We start from the raw sequence: 16009 nt of genomic DNA on the forward strand, positions 1-16009 counted from the left end.
CACCTGGAAACTGTCAATATACTGGGAAGGAAATTTCAACTCAGTAACTTCTGTGTTTGAACATCCCAGCTTCCACATCAATGTCCTGTTGTTTTCTCCCCCTGTATTCACCTAACTTTGCTCAGGGAGTGAGATGCAATAGATCCGTGAGAGTTTTATCCACATCCAGATCATTTGCTTTCTCCACACCCAGGTTCCATATTGTTAACAAATGCTCATCATTCAGTTCATGAATTTCCTCAGCTCAGGTACATAGGTTCCTCAAAGCATGCGAGTAAAGGCTGGGTGAGATGCAACACAATGGTTAATGCGACCGATTCGGAAGGAGGAAAACAATGAGAAATATCCAGCCCTCCTTTGTGCTTCTTTACTGCAAGTAGGTTTTTGGATTTTTAGATCATTGGGATGGCTTTTGGAGAAGGTATGACCTGTACAAGAGGGATGGGTTACACCTTACAGGTAGGTTTACTGGAACTGCTGGGGAGGGTTTAAACTAATTTGGCGGGGGGGGGGAGTGGAAAACTGAATGATAGGTCAAAAGGGAGAGTATATAATAGAGCAAAAATTGGTGGGAAAGTTAAAAGATTGGGAAGCTTTTAAAAACTAACAGTAGGCAACTAAAAAAGCTTTAAGGAGTAAAAAGATGAATTATGAAGGTAAGGTAATCAAATATATTAAAGAGGATACCAAAAGTTTTTTTCAGATATATAAAGAGTAAAAGAGAGATAAGATAAGATATCAGACTGCTGGAAAATGGCACTGGAGAGGTCATAATGGGGAGACAAGGAAATGATGGACAAACTCAATAAATATTTTGCATCAATCATCTCTGTGGGACACACTAATAGCACGCCAGAAGTTCAAGAGTGTCAGGGAGCAGAAGTGAGTGTAGTTGCTATTACTGTGGAGAAGGTGGTTAGGAAGCTGAAAGGGCTGCGGGTAGATAAGTCTCTTGGACCAGAAGGACTACACCCCAGGGTTCTGAAAGGGGTGGCTGGGGAGGTTGTGCAGCTATTCGTAGTGACCTTTTAAGAATCACTAGATTTTGGAAAATTGCAAAAGTCATTCCACTCTTCAAGAAAGGAGGATGGCAGAAGAAAGGAAATTATAGGCCAGTTAACCTGATCTCTGTAGTTGGGAAGATGTTGGATTCGACTGTTAAGGATGAGGTCTCAGGGTACTTGGAGGCACATGATAAAATGGGCCAAAGTCAGCATCATTTCCTAATTCCTTCTTGCCTGACAAATCTGTTGGTATTCTTTGAAGAAATGACAAGCAGGACAGACAAAGGAGAATTTATGGATGTTGTGTTCTTACATTTTCAAAAGGCCTTTGACAAGGTGCCACACGTGAGGCTGCTTAGAAAGATAAGAGCCTTTTACAGGAGCCTTTTAATGGTATTACAAGAAAGATACCTGCCTAGATAGAGCGTTGGCTGACGGACAAGAGGCAAATAGAAAGAATAAAGGGAATCTTTTCTGATTGACTGCTGGTGGTGTTCCTCAAGGGTCGGTGTTAGTACTGCTTCTTTTTAAGTTGAATGTCAATGATTTTCATGATGGAATTGATGGCTAAGTTTGTAAATGATATGAAGATAAGTGGAGGGGCAGATAGTGTTGAGGAAGCCAGGAGGCTGCAGAAGGACTTAGACAGATTAGGAGAATAAGTGAAGAAGTGGCAGATGAAATATAGTATCGGAAAGTGGATGGTCATGCATTTTGGCAGAAGGAATAAAAGAAAAAGCTATTTTCTAAATGGGGAGAAAAATTCAAAACTCCAAGATGCAAAGGGGCTTCAGAGTTCTTGTGCAGGATTCCATAAAGGTTAACTTGCATTTTGAGTTGGTGATGAGGAAGGTAACTTCAATATTAGCATTCATTTTGAGAGGATTAGAATATAAAAGCAAGGATGTAATGTTAAGGCTTTATAAAGCACTGGTGAGGCCAAGAAAGGGATTAGAATCAGATTTAATAACACCAGCATATATCGGGAAATTTATTTTCTTTGTGGCAGCAGAACAATGCAATCCATTATATATATATATATACACACACAGTAGTTAAATGAAATATGTTGTGCAAAAATTTAAAAAAGTAAAGGAATGGTGAGGTGGTGTTCATGGGTTCAATGTCCATTCAGGAATTGGATGGTAGCAGGGAAGTAGCTATTCCTGAAAAATTGAATGTGTATCTTCAGGTTCCTTTGCCTTCTCCCCAATGGTAGAAATGCAAACAGTGCTCGTCTTGGGTGGTGGAGGTCCTTACTGATGGATGCTGCCTTTTTGTGGCATTGTTCCTTGAAGACGTTCTGGATGCTGGGGAGACTAGTTCCCATGATGGAGCTGACTAACCTTACAACTTTCTGAAGTTTCCTTCAATCCTGTGCAGCAGCCCCATCCCATTTCAGACAGTGATACAGCTCTGCACTGTACTTATGTAGAATTTTTCAAGTGTCTTTGATAACTTACTATATCTCCTCAAACTCCTAATGAAAATATAGCTGCTGCCATGCCTTCTTTGTAGCTGCATTGATATGTAGCTTTTAGGAAAGATCCTCAGAGATGCTGACATCCAGAAACTTGAAATTTCCACTACTGATCCACTTCTATGAGAACTGGTGTGTGTTCCCTTGTCTTACCCTTTCTGAAGACCACAATCAAACCTTTGGTCTTACTGAAATTGAGGGCAAGATTGTTGCTGTGATAACACTCAACTAGCTAGCTCCCTCCTGTACCATCTGAAATTCTGCCAACAATATCTCAAAGATTCAAAGGTTCAATGGATTATTTTATTGTCAAACTATGTATGTACAATACAACTTTGATAGTTACCTACTCCAGATAGCCACTAAACACAGAAAGATCATGAATTGTTGCCCCTACGCTCACGGCAAAAAACAGCCACAATAACAATCAACAACCCCCTACGCATAACAATCACCAACCCCTTCTCTTGCAAAAGAGAACAGTGACAGTTGCACCAAACCCCAACACACCCCTTACACACAAAAAATTAACAGATCTCTGACCTGCCAGTTGTCCACAAGAAAGAAAACTCTGAAAAGTGAAGGAAATCAATATAAAGTACATACCAATAATCACATAAATCTCAGAATATGGGAAATGTCTTTTCATCTGCATATTAGGAGAGCAGCTGCACAAACTTAGTCCTTCCGTAAAGAGGGACCATCAACCCAAATCCAAACACACCGAATGTGCAGATCCGGCAGCTGACCATCTCTGTTGGGAGCTATCACTGACCAATCTACATTCACCTCGATGCTTCAATCTTCTTTGCTGCTTCCAGATGGAGTCATTCATGACCCTACACCTCATCTCTGGTCTTTTCCACAAGTCAGCTTGTATAAAGCTATATAGTGTGTATAAAAGTTGTTGAGCTCATCTGGGAGTGTAAATATAGATTAGATTTTGCTTTGCAGGAAGTAATGGCCTGCAAACCCTGCCAGAGTCGATGGGCGTCTGATTCTGCTTCCAACCTCAATCAGAATTGTTCCTTTTCTCTTGAGACAGCCTTCCATCAGTTGTCTCTGATTTTCTTGTAAAGACCTGGGTCACCAGACCTGATAGATCTGGTTCTCGGCAGACTACAAACTTCTTGGTTCATCCATGGCTCTTGAATTGGATATGTACAATACATTCTCATAGATGCACAGGTCTTAATGAAGTCAATGTCAGCTATGGCGTACTCATTCAGAGTCAAAGATGAATCTCTGAATACAGTCCAGTCCACCAATTCAAGACAGTCCTGGAAGTGGTCCTGCACCCCTCTTGTCCATGGCTTCTTTGTTCTCACTACTAGTGCTGCAGTCTTCAGTCTCTGACTATACTCAAGAGAGAAAAAGTGCAGCTAGGTGATCAGACTTTGCAAGTGTGGGCGTGGAATAGCAGAGTAGGCATTCTTGTTGGTAGTACAACAGTGGTCCAGTGTGTTGGCTCTGGTTCCACAAGTAACATGTTGGCGATAATTATTTAGAATCTTTTTCAAATTGGCCTGGTTAAAATACCACAAGATGAAGGAGAATGCATCAAGGTGTGCTGTTTCATGCCTGTTGATTATGTCACTCAGTTCTTCTAGGGTCTGTTTGACACAGGCCTGAGGTGGAAGGTACACCACTACCAAGATAATGGTAGAAAACTCCCACGGCAGATAAAATGGATGACACTTGATCGTTCAATGTTCCAAGTTGGGTGAGCAGGACTGGGACAGAACCACAACAATTGTACACCGCAAGGAGATGATCATAAAGCATACGCCACCTTCTCTGCCTTGTGTTGACATTGGAGAGGGTTCAAAAGAGGTTCATGAAAATGGTTCCAGGATTGAAAGGCTTATCATATCAGTAGCATTTGTTGGCTCTGGGCCTTTACTCACTGGAATTCAGAAGAATGAGGGGGTTCTCATTGATACCTATCGTATGTGAAAAGGCTTTGATGAAGTGGATGAGGAGAGGATGTTTCCTATAGTGGGGGGAATCTAGGAGCAGAGAGCACAAACTCACAATTGAGGGCCATCCACTTAGAACAGAGATGAGGAGGAATTTTAGGCCGCTGTGGAGAACAGGTCATTGAGCGTACTTAAGGCAGTTTTTGATAAGTCAGGATGTGAAACATTACAGGAAGAAGGCAGGATAATGAGCTTGGGAGGGAAACTGATCAGCGGTAATCAAATGCCAGAGCAGGCTTGATGGGCCAAGTGGCCTAATTCTGGTCCAATGTGTTATAAATTGCTTTGTTCAGAGTACTTTTGTCGGCAATTGGCTCTCTATGCATGGAAATTGAACCATCACATCAGTGTGATTGGCACCGATGCAACAGTAGATCCAACAGCCTCAATTCCCTGGAGAGGACAGCACTTCAGTAGGGACCAGTAAGAGAAGTGCCAACCAATATGGGAGCCATGGGGTAACACCTTGCAGAGGCCACATTTCCTTAGTATCCATTTCTAAAGAGCTCAGCATGCCAGCTGATCGCTTCTTCAATTTGACTATAGAAACAGTATTAAATAGCGTTCAACATTTATAATCCTCTGCATGGCCTTTGAGAAAAAGGAGTTTATATCAAAGGTAACTCTATCAAAATTGCATCAAGGATGAGATAAAATTTCAGAGCCCTACCAGGTACACCACTGGTCCCTGTCACTCGGTGAGGGTTTAATCTCTTGAAGGATGCTTTGATGTTAACCTCTGAGACAGAGATCACAGGGTCACTGGAAGCTGCAGGGATCCTCATAGCTGTAGAATAATTCTCCCTTTCAAAACATGCATAAAAGGTTTTGAGCTCATCTGGGACTGCAGCATCACTGCCATTTGTGATGTTGGGTTTTGCTTTGTAGGAACTAACGGCTGCAAAGCCTGCCAGAGTTGATGTGCATCCAATTCCACCTCTAACCTCAACCAGAATTGTTCTTTTGCTCTTAAGATAACCCTGTGTAAGTTGTACCTGGACTTAATTGTGTAGTTCTGGATCACCGGTCTTGAATGCCACAGATCAAGCCCTCAGCAGACTACAAACCTCCTGGTTCATCCCTGGCTTTTGAGTTGGGTATGTACGGCATTTTCTCATAAGTACACACTTATCCGAACAGGTTTTAATGAAATCTGTGACAATAAGGGTGTACTCAATGAAACTCAAAGATGAATCCATAAATATTGTCTAGTCCACTGACTAAAAAACAGTCTTGTAACTCGCTTCTCTGCTTTCCTTGTCCATGCCTTCTTGGTCTTCACTATTGGTGCTGTGGTCTTCAGTCTCTGCCTATACTCAGGGAGTAGGAGTACAGCCAGATGAACTGACTTTCCAAAGTGTGGGCATGGAATGTCACGGTAAGCATTCTTGATGGTCATATAACCGTGGTCCAGTGTGTTGGTTCTAGTTTCACCAGTGATATGCTGGTGATAATTACTTAGAAGCTTTTTCAATCAGGCCTGGCTAAAATCTCCCAAAATAACGGGGGAGGCAGCAGGGGGCACTGTATCATGTCTGTTAATTATGTTACTCAGTTCACCTAGACCGGGGGTCGGCAACCCGCGGCTCCGGAACCACATGTGGCTCTTTTACGTCTGTGCTGCGGCTCCCTGTTGCTTTGGGAAATAATTGGTTGTGGCGACCCTTTTCCTGGCACATCCGAACCGACTCACAATTAGATAGCCTACGGGGGTTTGCGAGTACAGAGCTTTGGAGCCTCTGCGCCATGGGGGGCAGGTTGAGGGAGGCTTAAAAGTGAGGCTGAGGATTTCGAATAAAGTTTTTCCTTCGACTGCAGTTACCGACTCCGTGTCGTAATTTTAGCGCTGCGTGTAGCACACCGCTACAATTTCATTTTCTCTGCAGGAGTTCATCAATTTCATAAATGCAACACATTAAAGTTTGTTTATACATAGCATAAAGGCAAAACAAAACGTTGTATGCAGTGTTATTTCATTTTAAATGTCAAACGGGTTTTGCGGCTCCCAGTGTTTTCTTTTCTGTGGGAAACGGGTCCAAGTGGCTCTTTCAGTGGTAAAGGTTGCTGACCCCTGACCTAGACCCTCTTTGACACAGGGCTGAGGTGGAATGTACACCATTACCAAAATAATGGCTGAAAAATCCCGCAGCTGATAAAATGGATGATAATTGATCTCTTGATTTTCTAGGTTAGGAGATCAAGTCTGGGACAGAACCACCATGTTTGTGCACAATGAGAAGTTAATCCTAAAAAATACTCTACCTCCTCCACCTTTGAAAGACTTAGTAGTCCTATTTTGTTGGTGAATCATGAAACCAGTGAGCTGTATCACTGTGTCTGGAATGGTGGGGGATATCCAAGTCTCGATTAAACAAAAAACACAACAGTCCCTGATGTCCCTCTGATGCAACAATTTTGTTCTGAGGTCTTTGATTTTATTTTCCAGAGACTATACATTTGCCAACAGAATAGATGGTAGTGTAATTCAAATCCTCTTCTCCTTAAGTAAATGTTTAAGCCAGTGTGGCATACTCTCTTCCATTGTCTGAAAAGAGAACCATACTTGTGACCAAAGTCAGCTGTCTGAGATTCATTGCCTTTGAGTAGTGATAGAATTTTTAAACACCTTAAAACAATGCTGTTTGCTTTAATGTCCATTGCTGCAGCTGCGGGTTTCAGCTGTAGCAGTCTAAAATGGGGATATTTGATTATTTGCATTAGAGTTGTTCGTACAAGTCACCTTCTTAATGGCACCACTGGAAGTGGATGAGCTCCTCAAAGTCTGGCCTTCTTGGGACGGATTTCCGTCCAGGCGCCAAGAAGAGGGTGTGTTAGGGGGTATTCTGGTGTTCTGTGAATTCAGCAGATATGAATTCAAACAAGAACCAGTCTTCAGTTTTATTGTAAATTGCAAGCAGTAAACTGAGGTTAAAAGCCCACAGACTAAGGGATATGGTTTGCAGAATGGTGACCATGAGATGTGTGCATATGTATGAGTCAATGCTAAAATAATGGGGTTGTGTCAATTGGCTTGCACAAACCATGCAACATGGTCTAAGTTATTTGCACCAATGTGACTTGAATTCAAGCTGGGAGACCAGACAGATATTGTCACTTAACATATCAAACATGATTACAGGTATAAGCAGTCAAGTTTTGTGTACTCAGATCCTACCTAACAACATTAATTTTGGGTGACTGATTGTCTGCTTTCAGAATCTTTTCAACTACTTTTGTGAATTACTTTGTGGCAAAGATATTTGAGCGTTCAGAGGTGTCTCACACTGTAGAGATGTAATTGAAAGGAAGCACTATAAACCCAAAATATTGAAGTGACAATGTCACTGTAGCTATTGCAATTGTATTGAATCATCTAATGTTACCTTTGATCTTAAGTAAAAATGTGATGTATTCCTTGGTTTGTGAGCCTCTGCTGAGAGTGGTTCCAGAATGATGCCTACTTGTTGTGCCAATTAAAGACTTCTATATCACTAGGTTCAGAGTCTCTCCAGTGACTGTGATCAGTCGTAACAGTACAGAAGCTTAACACAAGAATTAAAAAATGCATTTTCTTCCTTATTAATGGTGACTCATTGTGCAAAGGAAGTGTCTACCTGCCTTCAGCAGCTGTGCCTTTGCCACTTTATTAGAAGCAATCTGTTCAATGCCTTCTGCTGTGCAATCTCATCCCCTGGTGGGTCTCTTCCGAGTCTGATTTAAACCTTCAGAAGAATCCCTTTGGCCTAAAGTATAGACCTCTGTGAAGCCCTTTGATTATCATTATCAGCCACTCTAATTTTAGTCCGGCAACAATCTCCACTTTCATGCAGCTAATTACCGGCCTCCGGGTAGATTTATCTCAGTCCGCATAATGACAAAAATATCAGCAGGATTCGGCAGAGCATGCACTACCATAACTACACAGTACAATTTACTGTGACTACAGGGAGGATAAAGAACTGAAATTCAAAAACCATTCTTCAATGTAATTTAGGTTCTGATATTTAACTTTATTTTTGATCATACCACCACTTAAATTAATACTATCATTTGCTTTGATTAGGAGTGTGTAAGTTCAGCTTTGTACAGGCAGTCCCAGAGATGTGAATACTTGGACACCTGCACATACGAAAGAGCTCCCGTGACAATATTAAATTCAGCAGACTGATATACATACTCTTATCTCCACATTTAATCATTGTTCTTTCTTAATGGTCATCTGTGATTTTGATGTGATTTCATTCATTAAAATAGTGAAGGATATTGCGAGATTTTGTGTATTTTCTGTCTTATGAACCAATTAGGAGGTCTGTAAAAATGGATAATTTTCATTATCCGGCAATGGCCTATTTTTTGGGGACTTACTTTATCTTTGGAGATTTTGCACTTTCTATTTCTGTATAAGGCAGTAATCATGTGACTTACCATCATTAGGATAAGCACTAACATGCAGGCTTTAAGCTATCACAGTCAAAACCTGATGGGTGACAGTCAAAATGCCCTGGGGAATTACCTGCTCAAAACTTGTCTCCATCCATCTGACCAGGATTTCCCCAATGCAATCAGGATTCAAAGATACTTTAGCACATTATGAGATATGATAGATGTGGAAGGCCCCTACAACTCCCAGCTCCACTTCTATATCTGACTTCCTGCACCCTTCTGTTTATACCATGAGCTTCCTCTTTCCTGGTTCCAGAACCACAACAGGATTCCACTTGATTTCACATTCTACCCCATCAGCTTTGACAGCCGGAGGGTCTTTTCCTGCCATTTACATCCAGCTCTGTTGACATTCTGAAGGAGCCACTTCCTCTGTTCTATGCTGGTCTCCATTTTAGTTATTCTCAGTGAATTACACTCCAAGCAAAGGCGGCAGATACAATATCTACCCCTTTATTTCTTCCATTCTGATCTTGTAGAGGTCTAAATACATGTTCCAAGTGAAAAAGAACTTGCTTACATTTTGGTAAAATCTTGTACAATATACTTGCTGTTTAAGTATAGTCTCCAGTAAAATAAAAACAGAAAATGCTGGAAATACTCAACAGGTCAGGCTGCATCTGTGGAAAAGGAAACAGAGTTAACTTTTCCAGTTTGGCTCTGCTGTAGACTGAGCTCCAGAGAAACCCTCCCTTTCAGGTTACAGGGATTTCTGGTCACCGTTCCCACTTTGATCTTTGTCTTCAGCCTCAAACACAGTTCCAATGTAGCTCAAAGATTAATGGTACCATATCTTTTGATTAGTACTTCACAGGCTTCCAGACTTAACATTCAGACCCAGTTTTATGACAGTGAGCCTGACTCTACAATTCCCAATTGCACCTCTGCCTTGCCTATCTTCTGTTAGTGTCTTTCTGAGCTTCCTCTAATCTTTCACCATTCTCACTTTTCCATTTTTTCAGTCCTGCTTTCATTCAGCCATTTATTTTGCTCTTTCCTCTCTGCCTGTTTCCCTCTGAGGTTTACCTGCTGTGCCTCTGACATCTTCCCACTTTTGATCAAAGGCCAGTTTCTGTTTCACTCTGCGCAAATCCTCCCTGCATTTGCTGATTATATATTTGGCTTTCCCATCCAACCTACTTGTTCCATAATTCAAAACTCAATCAGCTTTGCAGGTGGACTATTTCCAAGGCATGGAGGTAACTAGAGGTCATGGTCTAAGAGTGAAAGATGAAATGCTTATGATGGGAAGTTCTTTACTCTGAGTGTGGTCAGAGTGTGGTATGAGCTGCAGGCGGAAGTGACGGTTGTGGGTTTGATGTCAGCATTTAAGAGAAGTTTGGATAAATACACAAATGGGAGAGGTATGGAGTGCTATGTTCCAGGGGCAGGCCAATGCAACTTGGCAGAGTAACCATTCAGCATGGGCTGGATGGGCCAAAAGGCTGTTTCTGTGCTGTATCTCTCTGTGACGCTATGATCTTAACTCAAACATATATCCCTCAGTTATCAAAGGACAAGGCTACATTTGCTGGGTGGTCTGTTGAGCCAATATTCATCCCAGAATAAAAATTATAAATATCACCATCATGTCTTTTACTGTTGAACTGTTGTGAGTGGGGTTTAGGAAGAGCTCATACCTATTTTTAAACTTAGTTGATGTGAAAATCTCTCATTCACTTCTTCAAGAAGCCAAAAACCAATCTCTAAGGGGGATATTGGTCATCAAAATCATCTACACGGCTTTTTAAGAATTTTGCCTCTACTCTGTCAGCTCTTGCACTCTGAAAGTGTATGATCATAAAATATTGAGTAAGGAAACCTTCATCCATGCATCAGCGGCATTACAATAAATGGAATTTGAAGGAAGTTCCAACACTGTCTTTCTATTATCCAGAAATCAATTAGAAAAGAAATTCAAATGAATGTTAACTTCTAGTTGAAGCATACTGTTCCATTATGTCCTATAATTAAAGTATTGATTGATGGACTGTAGGTTTGGCCCTGAATCCATTGTCATTTTAAAGGTTAAGCAAAAATATTGGAGGTACTGGATACAAATTGGATCTTTCAAAAGAAAGGAACTTTAACTGATTGGCCTATTGTATCTCAGGGCTTTGTTTTCCTTTTTCAGGCTCACTTTCAGTGACTTTATAACACAGTACTCAGTAATTTTTTTCTTGCAGTTTTGTCTTCTTCTGCACAGACTTCACCAGTTCATGTTTAGTTCTTTTTTTAATTTCTATTGTAAATTTCCTTCTTGGTGTAAACATCTGCAAGAAAATGAACCCGAAGGTAGTATATATGCAAACAACACACACAAAATGCTGGAGGAACTTGGCAGGGTTTCGGCCCAAAACGTTGACTGTACTCCTTTCCACAGATATTGCCTGGCCTGCTGAGCTCCTCCAGCATTTTGTCTGTGTTGCTTAGATTTCCAGCATCTGCAGATTTTCTCGTGTTTGTGGTAGTATATATGCATATACTTTGATAATAAATTTACTTTTAACTTTGAACTTTGAACACATTATAATTTGTTAGATCAGTCATCTGCTGTGGTGATGTCGAATTCATGATAAGGAGGAAAGGTCATCAACAGGATCTTCAGCCTGGGAACTGAGAATACTATGGCAGAAAGGAAGGTTGGGCACTGAAATTGGAGAGAGAGGCTAAGCAAAAAGCATGTAGTGTAGCGGTGTGCTACACACAGTGCTGAAATAATGACACGGAAACTGCAGTTAAAAAAGATTTTATTCGAACTTCGCGGCCTCGCTTTAAAGCCTCCCTGATCCCGCCCTCCCCAGGCGCGGATGCTGTAGGGGCACGTATTCACAGTCCCGCGCGGGCTTTTCCCTTTGTTGGTGAAGCAGACTTGGCACCCTTTTGGGACTGGCCTTTGTGCCGGCACGCTGGCTATTTGTGAGCCGGTTCAAGTGCGCTAGGAAGTGGGTCGCCACAGTAGGATTGGGCATTGTAGGAGGGACAATGTATTGTCGATGGGAGAGGGCATTGTGTTGGCAAGAAAGAAAGTGACATGCTAGGCCAAGGGCAAATAAATGATAGTGACATAGTAGAAGAGCTATCAAAAATTAGTTGCATTTCCAGCATTTACTGTTTTTATTATGGAAAATTCATTAACTGCTTTTTCATCATGATACTGCTTTGTTAAGTATGAGGGCTAGAGAAGAATTAACACTAGGAAAAAAATCAGATTAATAAGAGCAAGAAAGCAACAGAATTTAATAATAATCTGCAGGCTCCTGGCCCAACTGGCACGGAGTGATTAAAGTCAGTTATAAGTCAAATGGTAATTAAATTATTTTCTTCAGGCTAATGAGCCTCTGTCTAATTTCCATCCTGACCTGTAGATGCTCCCTGGAGTCGTGGTTCCAGCCTGAATTATCAGCTGGCAATCTGTGTGTACCTTGCGATGGAAACCTGAACTGGTTCTGATCAACACTGACAATCACTTGTACTCTATTTCTCTTCTCCCCTGCCTAGCTCTGCTTTCAAACAGGCTGCTTGCCATGAAGTATTAAAAAGCCTGTCTGTTATGTTTGCTGGCAGTGGCCTTGGGTGGATGTGTCTGATTAAAAATGCATTTTGTTTCTGAGCAAATTGGGATAAAGCAGCAGTAATTGGTTTGGTGGTGATACCACACAGCCAGCCAGCACCAATCCAGTATTAGCTCTGAAGTATCTGTGTAGCCATCAGAATGACAACACTTTGGACATCTGCCTCTTGAAGGTAAATGACTGCTTGATCAAAGGAGGCACAAGAGAGGTTACATACAAGTCCTGGAAAGCTGGGGCAATGCCCAAAAAACACTGGAGGTATGGTTGGGGAATGGAAGAGGGAAGGAGGAAGATGAAAAGGGGGAGGAGGAAATAGAAGCAGAGGGAAGGAGAAGAGAAAGAAAAATTTCTTTAACATCTTTAAATTTTCCCCTTGCACTTCCTTCTTCCATTTGCTACTCTGGCCCCTCTGTTACCACTTCTTCTCTCCTCATTTGCCTGTCATCTTCCATTGGTGCCCTTCCAACTTAACTAATGATATAAACATAGCCAACAGGGTAAGTGTTTAAGAAGCACTTGATGGCAAGTAACATTCTCCCAATCAGACTAGACCACCTATGGGTGTAAGGCCAAGACAGCATTTGTGACTGACATTAGTGGTGAATGGAGAGCTGGAGTAACACCCCTCACAGTGTGATAGCCTGCTATGCTTGCTAGGCCAAACGCTGTGGCCGTCTGAGTAAAACCAGCATTCCGAGAGCTTATTCCCAATCCCAATGTTCCAGCCAAGCCTGCTGCGTAGACTCTGGCAGAGGTCACCATCATTGCAAAAGAAGAAATCTTGGCCAGCTTTTCTGCTTCAATGTCTGCCATTGATTTTTGTTTAGTAGGTCCAATCTCTGGAACACTTAAAGGCTGGAGTGCTGGAAAAAGGTTATTGCCTTCCTGCATTGCTAGAGTGCCAACTGTAGCGTAGTTAAATTCACCCGGGTGGTCCACTCGGTGATGGGAGCAGGGCACGGCAGTGAGGTATCTCGTAGGTAGACGACACACTTGTTTAAAAGGAGAACTCCATGGACATTCAGGCTCATTCCCAAGGCCCATTTAGTGGTGGGAGCAGAGCACAACGATGTGGTATCTCGCAGGTCAGCCATGCTTGTTTAAAAGGAGAGCTTCTCGGGCGTTCGGTCTCATTCCGGCAGTCCAATCAGTGGCAGGAGCAGAACATGGTGAATTAAATAGATGTACAGAAGGGACAAGCAGGGCAGCCATTGTTGGGTAGGCCAGTGGTGAGAGTAGGTATGTCAGGCTTTGACTCAAGAGAGACTTTGGCTCGGAAGAGGCGTTGGCTCTGGATAAATTTTTGTTAAGGTCCCTTTTTATTTCTCTTTCTTTACCTAATGTCGTAAATGGCTGTTGTGTGTTCTTCATGTCAGATGTTGAAGTCCTGGGAGACCCACATTCTCCCAGGGAACTACATCTGTATGAAGTGCATCCAGCTGCAGCTCCTTGAAGACCGTGTTAGGGATCTGGAGCAGCAACTGGGTGACGTTCAGCTTGTACGGGAGAGTGAGGGGATAATCGATCAGAGTTACAGGGAAGTAGTCACCCCCATGTTGCAGGAGGTGAGTAGCTGTCAGGAAGAATAGAAATGTGAACAGGCAGTTAGTGCAGAGCACCCCTGTGGCCATTCCCCTCAATAATAATTATACCATTTTGGATACTTTTGTGGGGGATGATCTCCCAGGGGAATGCCACAGAAACCAGGTTACTGGCACTGAACATGGGTCCATGGTGCAGAAGAGAAAGAGGGAGAAGAGGGGAGTGGTAGTGACAGGGGACTCAAAAGTCAGAGGAACAAACGGGAGATTCTGTGGAAGTGAACAGGACACCTAGATGGCATGTTGCCTCCTGGGTGCCAGTGTCAGAGACCCCTTGGATCATGTCCACAGCACTCTGGAGGGGGAGGGAGAGAAACCGGATGTCTTGGTACATATTAGTACCAATAACATAGAAAGGAAAAGCAAAGAGGTCCTGAAGAGATCATTTAGAACTAGGTAGAAAGCTGAGAAGCAGGACCTCCAGGTTAATAATTTCTGGATTGCTTCTTGTGCCACACGCCTGTGAGAGTAGAAGCAGGATGATTTGGCAGATAAATGTGTGGTTGAGAAGCTGGTGCAGGGGCCAGGGCTTCAGGTTCTTGGATCATTGAGATCTCTTCCGGGAAAGCTACGACCTGTACAAAAGTGACAGGTTGCACCTGAACCCAAGGGGGACCAATATTCTCACGGGCAAGTTTGTTAGAGCTGTTTGAACTGGAGGGTTTAAACTAATTTGGCAGTGGGGTAGGAACCAGAGTGAAGGGACTCAGGATAGAATGGATGGTAAAAAAATGGAAATAGCGCGCAGTCAGACTGTCAGGAAAGGCAGGCAGGTGACAGGACAAAATTGCAGACAGCAGGGTGAGTATCAGTGTGTTATGGATGCAGAATCAAACAGGGTAGCAAATACAGTACTCAAAGTGTTATATACTCTATAGCTGGAATGTGGACCACAGATTACAATGGGAAATAGAAAAAGTATGTTAAAAGGGCAACATTATGATAGTCATGGGAGATTTCAACATGTAGGTCAAATGGGAAAATCAGGCTGGTAATGGATCTCAAGAGAGTAAGTTTTTTGAATACCTACAATTTGGCTTTTTGGAGCAGTTTGTCATTAATCAGCTATATAGGATTGGGTGTTGTGTAATGAACCAGAGGTGATTAGAGAACTAAGCTAAAAGAACCTTTAGGAGGCAGTGATCACAATATGCCTGAGTTCAAATTGAAATTTGATAAGGAGAAAGTAAAGTCTGAAGTAGCAGTATTTCAGTGGCGTAAAGGAAATTACAGCGATATGAGAGAGGAGTTGGCCAAAATAAATTAGAAGGAGATGCTGACAGGGTTGACAGCAGACCAGCAATGGCATGAGCTTCTGGGAAAAATAGGAAAGTGCAGGATAGATGTATTCCAAATTGAAGAAATAAACAAATAACAAAGTAGTACAACCATGGCTGACAAGGGAAGTAAAAACTAATGTAAAAGCAAAAGAGAGGGCATGCAACAAAGCAAAAATTAGTGGGAAGATAGAGGATTGGGAAGCTTTTAAAACCTGACAGGGTGGGAATGTTTCTATGAAAGAATCATTTTCTGGTTAGTTGCCAATGAGTAGTGGTGTTCCGCAGGGGTCGGGGTTGGGGCCACTTCGTTTTTTGATGTATATCAATGATTTAGATGATGGAGTAGATAGCTTTGTTGCCAAGTTTGCAGAAGATACAAAGATTGGTGGAAGGGCAGGTAGTATTGAGGAAACAGGTAGGATGCAGAAGGACTTAGACAGATTAGGTGAATTGGTAAGAAAGTGGCAAATGAAATATAATGTTGGAAAATGCATGTTCGTGCACTTTGGTAGTAGAAATAAATATGCAGACTATTTTCTAAATGGGAAGAAAATCCGAAAATATGAGTTGCAAAAGGACATGTGCAGACCATCCTAAAGGTTAACTTGCAGGTTGAGTTGGTGGTGAGGAAGGCAAATCCAATGTTT

This window comes from Hypanus sabinus, chromosome 4 (assembly GCF_030144855.1).
Source record: "Hypanus sabinus isolate sHypSab1 chromosome 4, sHypSab1.hap1, whole genome shotgun sequence".
Taxonomy (NCBI): domain Eukaryota; kingdom Metazoa; phylum Chordata; class Chondrichthyes; order Myliobatiformes; family Dasyatidae; genus Hypanus; species Hypanus sabinus.